The sequence below is a fragment of the Galeopterus variegatus genome, unplaced genomic scaffold (assembly GCF_000696425.1).
Source record: "Galeopterus variegatus unplaced genomic scaffold, G_variegatus-3.0.2 Scaffold7484, whole genome shotgun sequence".
NCBI classification, from domain to species: Eukaryota; Metazoa; Chordata; class Mammalia; order Dermoptera; family Cynocephalidae; genus Galeopterus; species Galeopterus variegatus.
Genome location: NW_007733595.1, coordinates 40,366 through 54,851, shown reverse-complemented (window position 1 = coordinate 54,851; position 14,486 = coordinate 40,366).

The following is a 14,486-nucleotide window of genomic DNA, read 5'->3' as shown; positions in this document are numbered from 1 at the left end:
TTCCTACTCTTCTCAAGCTGGCTTCCCATTCTAATAGGGCAGGGGGTGGGGGTGGTAATTGATAACTGGTAAATAACATTTAAGTCATGATTGGTGTCCACCGTAAAGTGCTATCCATCTGGCCCCCAACTCACTGGCAAATTTTCATTTACCTGGAACAGCAAGACCAGATCTTTGTACACTTATTTCTCCACAAACACAAGAATCTAAAAATATGTTCAGCCCAAGGCCACATATATACAAAGACCACTGCCAGCGCAACTACGCCATTCTTTGTTCACCACAGTGGACCGAAATCTGTTGATGTCAATGGTCCCCCTACCCCAGGCCTGTGCCCCTGGGCTTTAGGAACATCTTAAGCAAGTGCATCCATCAAGATATCTCCTGGCACTCACCACCATTAGCTAGATACCTGAAAAATAAGAAACTTTACCTTTCCTGTGCTTGACACCACACCTTGCGAAAAGGACTTCCCCTCTCAAGTCTGAATTTATCCGAAAATCTGCATTTATAACAATCTGGGTCTCTGGGGAGTGTAACTTTGCTTCCAGATTAAAATATGGTATGACAGCAAAATCATTCCATGAAAGCAAAACCATATCCCAGACTGCGTATAACATGGCTAAATATTGAAAAATTGGCTAAGAGCAAAGCTGCTCACCTAGATTTGAGGGCTGATGTGCTGCTCACTTGTTCGGAGACTTTGAGAGAGTCAGTAAATCTCTTGAAGCCTGTATTTACTCGTCTATAAAGTGTGATCACTAGAACTCGACTCGGTACGGTAGTTGCGAGGGTTAAATGAGGTAATTTAGTAAATGTGTTTGCCTTGAAAACAGTAAGGCTCAAACACCATTAAATGAACACTTCACGCTGGTCTGGTGATTCAATACCTCTGGCTCCAACATATTCTCAACAACCTTTCTGTAACTTGGACTTCTGAGCTGTCATTTCCCAAGTGGCATGATCCATTTATGTGACTTCACTGAACAGGAGGAATTTGCTCAAACATTCTTGGACAGTCTTCATCATCCTTTGTTCATAAAGCTCAAAAATTCAGCCAAGAAAAGTTGTCTTCTCCTCACAGGGAATTCAGAAGGGCTCCCTGGAACAATTCTAAAGGAAACCTTCGTATGGTGCAGTGTCACCTCCTGATCCTTCTCTACTTTTTTTCCTATCTACATAGATATTTCCCCTAATAGATCTTGTCAAAAAATACCTTTGATTCTCCTGGGCACCGAAAGTGAAGGAAGCCTTATCGTGCACACAGACTCACCACAGCAGTGAATGTCATCCCAGCCTGGGTGACGTACACACTACTTTCTCTAGAAAACTCCCAGAATAAGTAGAAACCCAAAACCAAAAAGATAGAAAAATGATAGAGTATTTTCTGCAAAGAACATATATTATTTTTATAATGAGAAAATTACAGTCATCATCAGCCTGTGCGAGGAATCTCATCTCAGCCACAGCTGAAAAGAGCTCGTTGTAATCTCGCAGCTGCGCGTTCCGTTGTGAGACTCGAACCACTAAATAAACATCACATTTCTTGCCCCTTCCTACTTACATCTCAGTCTAGTCCAGTGACTTCTGCAGCCCGTCTGGTTCTAAACACACGAGGCTCTCTCCGAACACTCAGCGAACCACGAGTTCTCCGCGCTGTCTCAGCCACTGTCCCATCCAGTCTCTCGGACCCTCGGCCGTGACGCCGACCCCGCGGTGAGCACTGCAGCAGGGGCGACCTCCGTCCCACCGCCCAGATGCTGCTGCGCTGGGACCAGGAGAGACACGCACATGCGGGGAGAATACGAGGAAAATGGGCCCTTCAGCCGGTCCAGTCACGCGAGTCCTGAGGGGGTGTGCGCGTGCCCACGGGTGTGCCTTGTTCTTGGCTAACGTGGTTGCGCATGTGCATTGGGTGGGGGTTTTTTTGTTTGTTTGTTTGGGGCTTTTTTGCTTATGGACTTGAGTAAAAAGGACTAATGGTGCAGAGGTGCCTGAAGCTTCTAGAGGATGCTCTGGGAAGCTGTCTGGCTATTGTGGTGGCTAGTGTCCGGAATCCTGTTGACATTGCCAAGTGTAGCACTCTCAATGCTGTTCGTGACCCCAGTCATCTAGCTCCACAACCAGGCCCTTTGTTGGGCTCTTTTACCTGCCAGTAATCCTGCCCACTGGGCCAATTGTCGAGCTAGGGCTGGGTCTGGAGCTCCCAGACCCTTCAAGCCTATTCATACTGGATCACAAACCCTTCACACACCAGGCTGGGTCCCCAGACCCCACACATGCAAGGCTGGGTCATCAGACCCCTTCACAAAGGTCTACGAGCTAGGTAAACAGCCAAAAGGTCCTTGGAAGCCGTAGGTTGAAAAGCATGTCTGTGCCAGGTGGACACCCGAGGCCGATGCCCACCCACCTGCTTCACCAAACTCTCTCTCCTCTCTCTCTCTCTCTCTGCAGAATACAAGAATAGCAACAAAACTAAAAAGACACACTGGCATGTGTGTGCAGTAACTACACACACACACACAGACACAATTTGCTTACAAAGGATGTGCTAAACCACACCCAACTGGACCCAAGGCGAGGGCCCTGACCAAACTATTCTATTTTCCCAACAATCCACCCCTTCGGGGTCCTCACCGTACAATCTACATGTTCAGAATCTTCCTGGACGTTCCCTTAGCAAGGATAAATTACCTTTACATTTACATATTACACTTTCCATCCCAGTCCCAAAAGTCTTTAGCTTCTTGTAGCACCAACTCAAAAGTCCCAAGTCTCCTCTGAGACCAAAAGCAAAAGTCCTTCCAGCTGTGAACCTGTAAAGAGTTAAAAACAAATTTATCTACTTCCAAGGTATAGAGGGACAGACACTGGGTACACATTCCCATTACAGAAGGGAGGAATAGAAAGGAAAAACAGTCCCCAAACAAATCCAAAACTCAAACAGGGAAAACGTTAAGCACACTGGGGCACCCAGACCCCTAAAGCGCTGGGCAACTTTGCTCCTACAGCTCTGCCAGGTGCAGCTCATTGACCTGCCTGGTGCCTGAAGCTTCACTACACATTTCCTCAGTGGGGGTTTTCTGTGGGGGCTTCAAACCCACTTTTCTGCTCCACAATGCTCCATACATGACCTCTGCAGCGGCTCTACCCCTGCAGCAGGTCTCTGCCTGAGTCCCCCACCTTATTCATACATCTTCTGAAATCTAGGTGGAGGCTGCCACGCCTCCACTGCTCTCACATACTGCTGGCCTGCAAACTTAATACAACGTGAGCACCACCAAGGCTTTTGGTTTTCTTTGGAGGTGCTGACACAGGATTGCTCCAGCCAGAGTGGCTGGGATGCAGGGAGCAGTTTGCCAAGGGCAATGACACCTCAGGTCTGCCTTCCTTCTGGAAAAACTCAGTTCTCCTAGGATGGGAGGGGCGCTCTCCCAAACTTCTCAAATGCTCTCAGGGCCTGTGATGGGTGGGGCACCCATCCAGACTTCTCAAATGCCTTTAGGACATTTTTCCCACTGTCCTAGTTTTTAGCATCCGGCTGCCTCACTGCCAAGACAATGTCTTTAGCAAACAGTTTACCTGCTTCATCTTGCATTGTTCTCCTGCTCTCTGCTTCTCTACCTCATGGCCAGGCTGCAAATTTTCCAAATCTTTATGCTCTGCTTCCCTTTTAAATTCTTGCTTTTGAATTACTTCAATCAGCTCAGCTTACATTGGCTACTCACTCAGTCTTGGGCAATTTTTTGTAGCGTTCACCCACAGTTCAAACAGCTGCATTTGCCCAGTCCATCAAGGAGTGTCTGCCTCGCCCTTGTGCATATCTGCAGCTCTTTTGTAACCACTGCCACTGAGATAGGCATGTAGTAATGGAGACTAACTTTTCCACCTTTTCACCAGGTGAAAACATACTTGAAATTCTGCAGGGGCACCCATCCTCGGATCATCTGCCCATCTGCACGTGGCACTCTTTTCTTGGGTTTATATGGTACCCGGCTGGCCATCAGGTTTAAGTGGCACCCTCTGAGCCTTTTGCCTTCAGACAAAGGCAACATGCGTTTACTACATAGTCTCTAGAGCACGTTACACCATCCACCCCAGGTCTCATAGGTGCAGCAGCCAAGCAGCCAGGGGCTCTCCCTGTTTCTGCTGCTTTATTGTCTCAATTTCTCATGCACAACAGGTCATGCCTGGAAATGCACAGTTTCCCCCAACTCACCACTGGGTTGGTCATCTTCCCTGGTGTGAGAGGCAGGAGTGGACAGTTGCTGCATGCCATCCTCCAGGATAATCATCCACACTACCAGCAACTCTGCTTTCTGCTGCAAATATCTATTAGTTTGCAGTGTAGTGATCAGCAGCCAGGCTCCGCTCAGCAGAAAAATGGCCACTGGGCACCACATGCTCAAGAATAGCCACATTTCCTCCCCTTCCCAAGGGGTTTTGCATTGTAGTACCTGATCTATGCTGTCTATGCAGCATATTCACAAGTAGCCACATTTCCTCCTTCTTCCAAGGGCTTTCGGCTCCTGTACCTGCTCAGAATCCTGTTGCAGACTACGCCAATTGGCACTATGGCTAATGTGAAGCTGGGGGTCTTGTCAGAATCCTGCCCACAGCACCAATGGTGGAGCTACAGCTAATGTCTGGAATCCTGCTGACTCAGCCAATTGTTGGGCTACTGCTGTTCATGACGCCAGTTGTCTAGCTCCATGACCACTCCAATTGTCTGGCTCTTTTACCTGCCAGTAATCCTGCTGACCGGGCTGATTGTTGAGCTATGGCTGGGTCTGGAGCTTCCAGACATCTCAAGCCCATTCAAAGCCTGGGTCACCAACCCTTCATATGCCAGGCTGGGTCACCAGACCCCTTCACGCAGGTCTATGAGCTAGGTAACCAGCCAAAAGGTCCTTGGAAGCCATAAGTTGGAAAGCATGGCTGTGCCAGGTGGACGCCTGAGGTCAACACCCACATGCCTGCTTCAAAACTCTCTCTCTCTCCTTTCTCTCTTTCTCTCTCTCTCTGAAGAAGACAAGAATAGCAACAAAACTAAAAAGATACATTGGCACGCATGCACACTAACTCCACACACACACACAATTTACTTACAAAGGATGTGCTAAACCACACCCAACCAGACCCAAAGTGAGGACCCTGACCAAACTATTCTATTTTCCCAACAGAAGCCATATTAGGTTGATTGCTCCTAGCTCTGAATAAAGCCTATTATTTCTTCACTCATGAATCCAAGGACCTTTTCATATTACCTAGATCATAGACCTGCATGTAGCAGGTTTGTGACCCAGTCTGGACAATGGGCTCGAGGGGTCTGTGTAGGTCCTAGCTCTACAGCAGAACACCCAGCTTCCAGGCCGTCAGAATTCATTTCTCTCCCAGTCACCTTCTCATAGCTCCCAGGGAAGCAGACTATCAGCTACCTCATGCCTGAACTGAAAGCAGATGGACATTTGACACCAAGAACCAGGGCCCTCTTGAATGTGGCATTTGGCAATACATTCTCTAAATCTCTGTCTCTACTATAATTCCTCCCATAATTCAGTAATTCCTTCAATATTCCAATATTATAACTTCACAGGACTCATATTCTAATATTTTCATGAGCTTTAACCTATTATTTGCAGGGCAGCTTCTCATTGTGAAAGCACTCTAGGTCTAACTTTGTATGTTCAGGTGTAACTGCCTGTCTGTCCTCCTCAAGGTTTCTAAAGGCTAAGGAAGCAGTTTTCAAGGGATGTCATTAATCGAGCTCCTTAGAGGACTGTACAGACATAGGTCCAGGCACGTACAATGAAGCAAGACTTTAACCATCCATTTGTTCTGTTTACCTGCTATATGCACATTCTACCTACCCCATTTAGAGGCTATCTCTTTTCCATTGGACTAGTAACACAAAGTCACTTTCTAAATCACCATTACATTTATCAATGCAGATAAAATTGATCCAGATGATACAGGAGGTGCTTAGTGTCCCTGGACTCGGGTTTCAGGACATGCCTCTGGGTTTCCAGCCACTCCCTGAGGTCTCAGGCCCCTTCCTCTGAGCTCTCCCCTGGAAGAAAGTTACTGTTGCCATTAGACCTATTCTTAGCACTGACAGGAAAAATGAGACCACACAGGTGGGGGGGGTGGGGCTGGTTTATGCAATCCAGTGGCTGGGCATCTCAGTAGAGAGCACAGAACATTCTGGTGCATATAACTGGGAACCATCCCCTTAATTGAATATTCATTAGATAGAGAAACTATAAAAGTGGAACCCCAGCAGAAGGCAGGATTGTTGCTCACTTTCCTGGAGGCAATCTGCCTTCCCTGGCTGAGGTGTGTATGCTTTACTTTGTGTCTAACTTACTTTCAGCAAGCCACTGCTCACTCTCTTGAGCCAGCCTGCACTCCGTACTGAACTTTAGGGTGTTTTTCTGGCTTTTGTGTTAGACTTGATGTCTGTACTAAACTTACTCTCGTGTTAAACTTGATGCCCTGCTCAGTCTCTGGAGCATGCTACACACTCTCTGTGGAACCCGTATTCTTATCTGTGACATTAAACTTGTTCTAATTTTCTACGATGACTCTGCTCTTGAATTCTTCCCTGTGGCACAGTCAAGAACCTGGTTAGAGGACTGGGTGGGTTGAGGATGACTGTTGCCCCCCCCCCCCAGACCCTACCTCTAACATCAAAACATCACAAACATAATTATCATCAATTCCTCTTAATTCATAGTAAGCTGTCATAAACATCCACATGTACAACAGTGGACTTGACACCTTCAAATAAACTAGAATCTGAATGAAACACATCAGAATAGAATTCCTCCTTCTGAAGTTTAGTTTAAATCATATATGCACAGAACACACAATATATTAAGGCAGATGCTTTTTTTACAATTGTACTCCATAGGCAGACGTGTCACATACATAGGGTATGAGCAAAGGGACACCAGACATTAAGAACAGTTCATTCTTCAAGAATTTTATTGAAAGTATTTACTCAAAACATCTAGATTAAAAGGTTTGGTAAGATAGATAGATGTAGATATGGGAAATGTATATAGTAATGTTTTCTTTCTCCTAGGCCCACACAAAAAGAACATGCATGAAAGTCAGAAGACTTGTGTTAAAAACCTGGCTTCCCCCCTCCAAAGTCAATTAATCTTTAAGCCTCTTCTGCTTGGCTGTTATATGGGAAAAACCATATATCTACATCTATCCACCCCCATCTCCATCTCTACCTCTGGATCCCATTAAATTCAGACTTTCTAGTTAAGAGAGAAGCACAAGCTCAGAGTATCTGTCAGGATCAGGAGGTCCCCAAGGTCAGACCAGAAGGATGATATGTTCTCTTAAATAAAGCTCACCACACACATGTAACACTCTTGATGGACTGTTTAGTTTAACCACACAATCTTCTTTTGACCTGTAGGAAGGTAACGTGAGAGAGCTCTGGACCAGGAGAAAAGAGAACCTGGTTTGTTTCCCCACCCACCCTTTCACCAGCTGGGTTACTTCAGATGAGTGAATCCACCCCTCCAGACCCCACACAGTTTCAATCATCTGTGAATAACTTGGATCAGTGCTTCCCAAATAGTGACTCATGTAACAGCAGGTGCACAAGGCCCTGTTACACTTACCCCTGTGTAATGGAGATGAAAAAAAGAATTACGCAATTACTCAAGCACTATGTATGCATGGAGAGGCTTGAAAGGACTGCACTTCCGTAATTTCCCCATTAGGAGGAGAAAACTGAATGTGTCAGCAGCGATTCAAAGTTAGCCTCTCCCTTTTATTGTAAAGACAAGGAAGTTTCACGAGAAAATTCAGTTGATTTAATCATTACAAAAACATAAGGATATGGGCAGAATTATGGCTAAGTATAGTTTTTAACAAATGGAAACTAGTGACATCAATGAAATAAACAAAGTGACATTCCATAATGCAATTTGTGAAAGGTTAAGTCGATCCACCAACAAAAGCTTGTTCTTAGCACACACTGTCTTTTCTTACAGCAATTTCCTTAGTATTTTTACACAACTATCAAGCAACTTTCTTAACATATCAATTGGTAGGTTAACCAAGGACATCTGTCCTTGAGCCAGCAATTTTGCTGTGTTACAATTCTTTACCTACAACAGAGACTTTGGCCTGGGGAAAATTTCCTGTCTTTTGCAAGCTTAACATTTCTATATGTAATTTTAAAAAGTTAGGTTATACCTGAAACTACAGGGCTTTGGAAGCTCAGCCCTGTGAAATACATTTGCTTTATTAATGTTAGTACACTCCACAAGGCCCTACACCCATAGAAACGCTGATTCAAAATCTGGTTTTTCAAAGTTCCTGAGGTGATTCTGATGTACAGGCAGATTTGAGACCTACTTATATCTGGACAACTTCTGAAGCCACTTGACTACTTCTGTACAATGTTCAGTTATTGGATATACCACAGCTGACTTGTCCAGTCTTCTGTTGATGGATGTAGTTTGTTTCCAAATATTTGCTATTATGAGCAATGCTGATAGGAGCATTTCTTCCTGTGTGCACGTGTGCTTGTGCTGGGGACTCTGTAGGGTAAATTCCTAAGGGAGAGATCACTGGGTTGTAGCACATGTGCATCCTCACGTTTTCTAACTATTTCCAAATTGTTTTCTGAAGTGGTTGCATCAAATTACATTCCACTAGCAGTGCATAGCCATTCTCCCTGCCCTCTAGCTAAGCCTACGCTTGCTGTTAGCAGCCTTTTAATTCAGATATTTTGCATAAATGCTTTAAATAAAATTCTTCAAGGATGAACCGTTCTTAATGTCTGTAAGCAAGGAATTTTTTTCAATTTTAAGTTTTCCTTTTTCTTCTTTAATTTTCATTACCCCACTCATCACCATGTTGGGCATTAATTTCACTTTTTAAATTTTTCCTTTCTTTCAGCATCTCTAATTACCAATCACACAGGACCAGGGAAAATAAAGGCATGTGTGTAGGGTAATGTGATTATTTTTTAAACTTTAGTTGGTCTCTAACTTCAAAGAAATGGAAAGTTTTTTTTGTTTGTTTGTTTTTGTGGCAAGGGGACACGTCTCTTGCTTTGGAATGTGTGTGAAAGGTCTTTGGTCATGAGAGATAAAGCTTGGGCTAACACAGCTGACTAAAGCAGAACTAAGGGTGCACTTCATGATAAATGGACTCCCACTTTTTGAAGACATGAGCAATAAAGCCTTAGGGCCCTTTGAGCTCAGAGAAGGAAGGAGATGAGGAAGTTTTAGCATGAGGACCAGCCTGACTACAGGGCAGGAGGACAGAAGCCTGAGGATGAAAACTGTTGTAAGGACAAAATTATGCAATGGCAGAGATGACCATGAAACTTCAGGAACAGTGATGCATAATATCAAATGAGTTATTTCCTGCTTGAGACCATCAAACATCACCACCACTGTCAAAGCTTCAGAAAACATTTGTCACTGACAATAGCACTTATCATTTCATTTACTGAACATCACTGTAAGTCTTGGAGATACCCACTATATGGAAACAACAAAATCCCCAATCTTGTAAGATTTACATTCCAGTATCGTGTTTGTGGTTGTTTGGTGAAGGGGTGAGGTGAGCTATGTTCACATTTAGGGGTAGAGTGGACCAAGCATGGCAGAAGTTCCCCCAAAAATCCAGAGCAGGAGAATTCTGGACACTTTGGACTTGTAGGATGGGTCTCTGGCGTATTTGGAAACCAAAGGAAAGCCGACTGGAGGATTTGGGTACTCATGCTTCATGTGCAGTAATCTGTATTTATTACTGCTCAGTGTCTGTAATCACCAATTCAATAACTGTATTTCAGTGCCCATGTCCTATTCTTTAGAAATGACAGTCTCTGCACTGTGCAAAATATTTCCTTATGGTTTTTTTTTTTTTATCGTTTTTTTCAAAAAGGCACGTTGAATAACATATCATCTGAGACCCTACAGATCTGAGAAAATCTATATGAGCCTTGACGAATGCTCTAAAACTATGTGTGTAAGATGGTGGCAGAAAGAAAATCTGAAGCTAACTTGAGTTTGACTCCTCTGAACATAATTATGCTGTTTGAGGCTAACAGGATTATCCTTTTATTCTTTAAGTTCAAAATCTACACAAAAGATTTGTTTATTTCAACTTATTTTGTCCTATTGATTTCTAATCCTTGGATCTTTTGTAAGTTCTGGATTTTTCTCTTCTGTGTTAGTTTTGAAGGTACAATTTTTAACTAGGTATTGCATTTTTTTGATGAGTGGTGGTTGCTTCTTGGGGGAGTAGGGGCTTTTTTTTGAAGGTACAATTTTTAACTAGGTATTGCATTTTTTTGATGAGTGGTGGTTGCTTCTTGGGGGAGTAGGGGCTTTTTTATTAACAGATTGAATCCTTTTATTTAACCTCCATATCCATCATCTTTCTTTTCAAAGTAAAAAATTTTAAAAAGTATTGAATTCTTACAATATGTCCATTTACCTTTCTACACATTCTCTTCAATTACTTTAAAAAGTTTTCCTCTATATTCTAGAGTTATCACTCAGATGTAAATCTGAGCATCTGTTTTGTAGCTTATTCTGTAAACTGTTTACTTTGTTTTTATCAGGTTAATTTCTTTATATTTTAAATCTGGGTTTTTCTTATTTAAGAAACAGTGCATCCTCTTTTGTTCTCAAATGAAATAGAAAACTTTCAATTTCAAATCTTGTTCTGTTTTACGAATCACGTTTTTACTGGGGTGGGGAGCAACACCTAAGGTACTCTTTTTGTGTGTGCATGTGCAGAGTTTTCTAATAACTCCAGTTTGTGTATTCTCTGCCACCTCCCATTGTTAACCCAAAGGACCTAGCTGAAAAAATTTATGAATTTTCAACTTTGTTTAGTCTGTTTTCCTATTACAATAAAGCAGGTGGTAGTCATATACCATAAACCGATATTGCAAGCATTACCGGCACAGAATTGTATCATTAGCAAAACGCAAAAGTTAACATTATTTCAGTAGCTATAGAGGGAACTGGAAGAACCCGTTTTTCTCTCCATGACACTCTGTCTTGGTCTTGCTCACTGATGTTACATTTGAGATAGTTTATTATGATGGAAGCCATTTCATTTTGGCTTAAAAACTGCTCTGCCAGCCTGTCTTTTATTTATGGAGTTGTTTGTTCCATGCCTATACCTAATTCACAGCAGTATCAATAGCAATCCTGCATATTCCCCAAGTCCTACAGACCCCGCACTCAGAACTCTGTTTAATTCCATGGGGAGTGAAGCATCAGTTTTGCAAGGGATGGACATTCCCTTCTTCCCTCCATGTTATCACATTTTCCGACCTTCTTGTCAACAACTTTTTTCCTACGGTGTTAGTTTCCTATGGCTGCTATAACAAATTACAAACTTGGTGGCTTAAAACAACAGAAATCTATTCTCTCACAGTTCTGAAGCCCAAACATCTAAAACGAGCACCACTGGACCAAAATCGAGGTGTCAGCAGGGCCACTCTCCCTCCAGAGGCTGTGGAAAGAAACCCACTCCTGGCCTCTTCCAGCTCCTGTGGCTGCTGGCAAACCCTGGCATGATCCCATCACTGGAAACTTCAAGGCCAGCATCTTCACGTCTTTTCACTTCGTCTCTATGCTGCCTTCTCCTCTGTGTGTGTGCCAAGTCTCGCTCTGTTTCTCTCTCACGAGGATGCTGGTGATGTCACTTACAGCCTGCAGAATTATCCAGGATGATCTCCCCATCTCAAGATCCTCCACTTAATCACATCTGCAAAAACCTTTTTTTTTTCTTTCCAAATCACATGATTTACAGTTTCCCAGATTAGGATCTCATATGCCATATCACCGGGTGACCATTCAATCTACCGCACCTATTAAAATCCCTCCACCAAGACCCACTATTCAGGTAAACTGTTTCTCCAAAGATCTCCCCCTGATGTATCTGTATCCATTGTTGTGTTAGCTTTGCTTGAAAAACAATTCTTCTTGAGTTGAGTTGGGGAATTGTCTGTTGAGCTGAGGATGGAGGGCAGTAGGTGTAGGTCTCTGAGCCCATGTCTAGGGCCACAGCTGGACCGTGAATATGTCCTTTGTAGCTCATCCTAGCTGGGCTCTGGCTGGAGAACAGGTTAGAGGGAGGCACCTTATTTCTGGGCCTTCTTTCTTTCTCAGGAGGCTGCAACTTGGTATTGGCACTCCCTGGTGCAGATTGCCAACTGGCTTCAGAAATATTGTTGGTCAAAAAAAACTATTCTAATTGATATCTAAAGGCAAGACCTAATTAACAGGAGAGCCACAATTCCATCTTGATTGAAAACATCTTTTATGAGTGTTTCTTCTATGTATTGAGCTTAAAAATGTACGTTACTTTTTAATAACCTTATGATATTGCCACTTTTTCAAAAACCAAGGCACAGAGACCTTAATTAACTTTTCCAAAGTCACAGAGCTAGTAAGTGATGGACTCAGAACATAAATCCAGATTTAAGAAAATGCTTTAAAGCTATTTAGTTTTAGCTCCTTCTTCCAATAAACAGGGGAAGGAGTCAATGTTGTTTTTCTAAAGGCTATTGGTGGAGACCTTCCCAGAAGTTAAAGAAAGACTGGAAGAAAGAGCTTGGAAAGGAAGATACAATTGGCCAAACTCAGAGAGGAGGAACTTCTCCAGAATTGGGAAAAGAACCGCTATTTGATTCCCTGACAACCTGGTGGACCTCAGAGATGAACGACCTTGAATCACAACTAGGTCAGGAGGCCTGGGCACGGGGAGTCCCAGTCTCAGCAAAGATCCCCTTCCAACCACGACACACAGTGGTGGACATGAAATCATTCCATGGACTCTGCACTTAGAAAAACAGTCCGTGTCATGAATGACTGGCATAAATCTAAATTTTGGAAGACTTTATGTTTTAGGCTTTATGAAACCCCACCTCTTCTCACAGTCATAAATTTAGGGATAAGGAGTTCCAACAATGACCAAGATTGAATTTCTTAACACTTTGCCAGCAGAGAGCTCAGGGTACAATTTGATTTGGGGGAATAAGGGATTTTTGACATTTCTCCATTTATCACATTCAATTTTGGCAGTGGGAAAATCACAGCCCCCCACGTTGTTTCTCTCCCTCTGAAGCCCAGGCTCTGCATCACTGGCCATCAAGCTGAATGTCAAGATGGTGACATTTCAGGGACAGGCCAGGTTCTGGGTTTATTGTGGCTGGTGCTAAGAGTGGACGTCGACTTACCTACAAGAATGGGACTTGCCCCTCATGCCACCACCTTCCCCAAAATCTACTGGTCACCCTTTTAACTTAATAAACTGGGAAGAAAATAGGTGCTGGGACATTTTCTGCATCCCTGAAAACAATAGCATTTACGATTTTTTTAATTCAAGCAGTTGTTTGCCCGGCTTTTTCATGTGTATTGTTCTATGATCCTAAGGCTCCTTGTGAGTTGTACATTTTTCTGAACATCAGGGCTGTCCTGGGGTGTAAGTCCTCTTATCTCTTCAGTACTTGAGCGCTTCTCCTACCTCTAGCAATCCTAGGACTCGTTGTATTTTTGCTCTGTACTCTCAGTAGCCACATTAAGTGCTAGACAACAAGATATGGAATCTTTAACAATACAAGACTTTAAAATGTACCCACAGTCATTACTATTATATTCACTGTAGCTTTACCCTTTCACTCACACTTGAGATTCAGCCTATAAAAATCCCCGGTCTGAAAGAAACATCTAAAAAACTCAATTATGCCCAAACTAAGGAAGTCATCATTTTTAAGGCTGCTAAAGTGCATTTGGCATTTCCAAACGAGCCTCCTTTATTTAAATGAGCAACAATTATTCTGAGTTCTTACTGTAATTCTGAAGCTACCAAAGGCCTGCCTCTGAGCCTGGAAACAAGTTTGCAATGCCACGGTCTCTGTGAAATATTTCCTGCTTGGTTTCAATAGCCTGTTTCTGAGACAGAGATTGAGTGACAACTTAAAAGAGTGCAGATTATAAATCTATTTGAGTGTTGCATTTTTTGAATTTGTCACAAATGAGAAGGGAAAACGAGGGTGACACAGGCAAGGCTCAAGTGCCAACATGGGTCTTTCTGTGCGTTCATTATGCTAGGGTCAGACTCTCCACCAGGGCCAGCAAGAAATGTCAAAAATAAATACGTATCAGTGCAAGAATCTTCAATTTAAAATAATGGAAAGCAAGATTACTACTCATTTTTATGGCACAAACCTGACATCATTTCACTCATTTCACAGTTTTCTAATAATGGAACCAGCTGTGCTCTGGGAGGAACTAGTAATAGGTTTTAATGGACAAAATCGGCCACTGAAACTAGCCATTTTCTAATGCAATCTCAGGGCTTGGCGCCCAGCCTGTCATAAGGCATCGTGCTTTCAGCGGCGCCACATCCATTGTGAGATGAGGGCGTGCATGAGCAGGAGGGCTGCTGAGACTTGGGGTAGGGGTGAGAAGGGAGAGCCT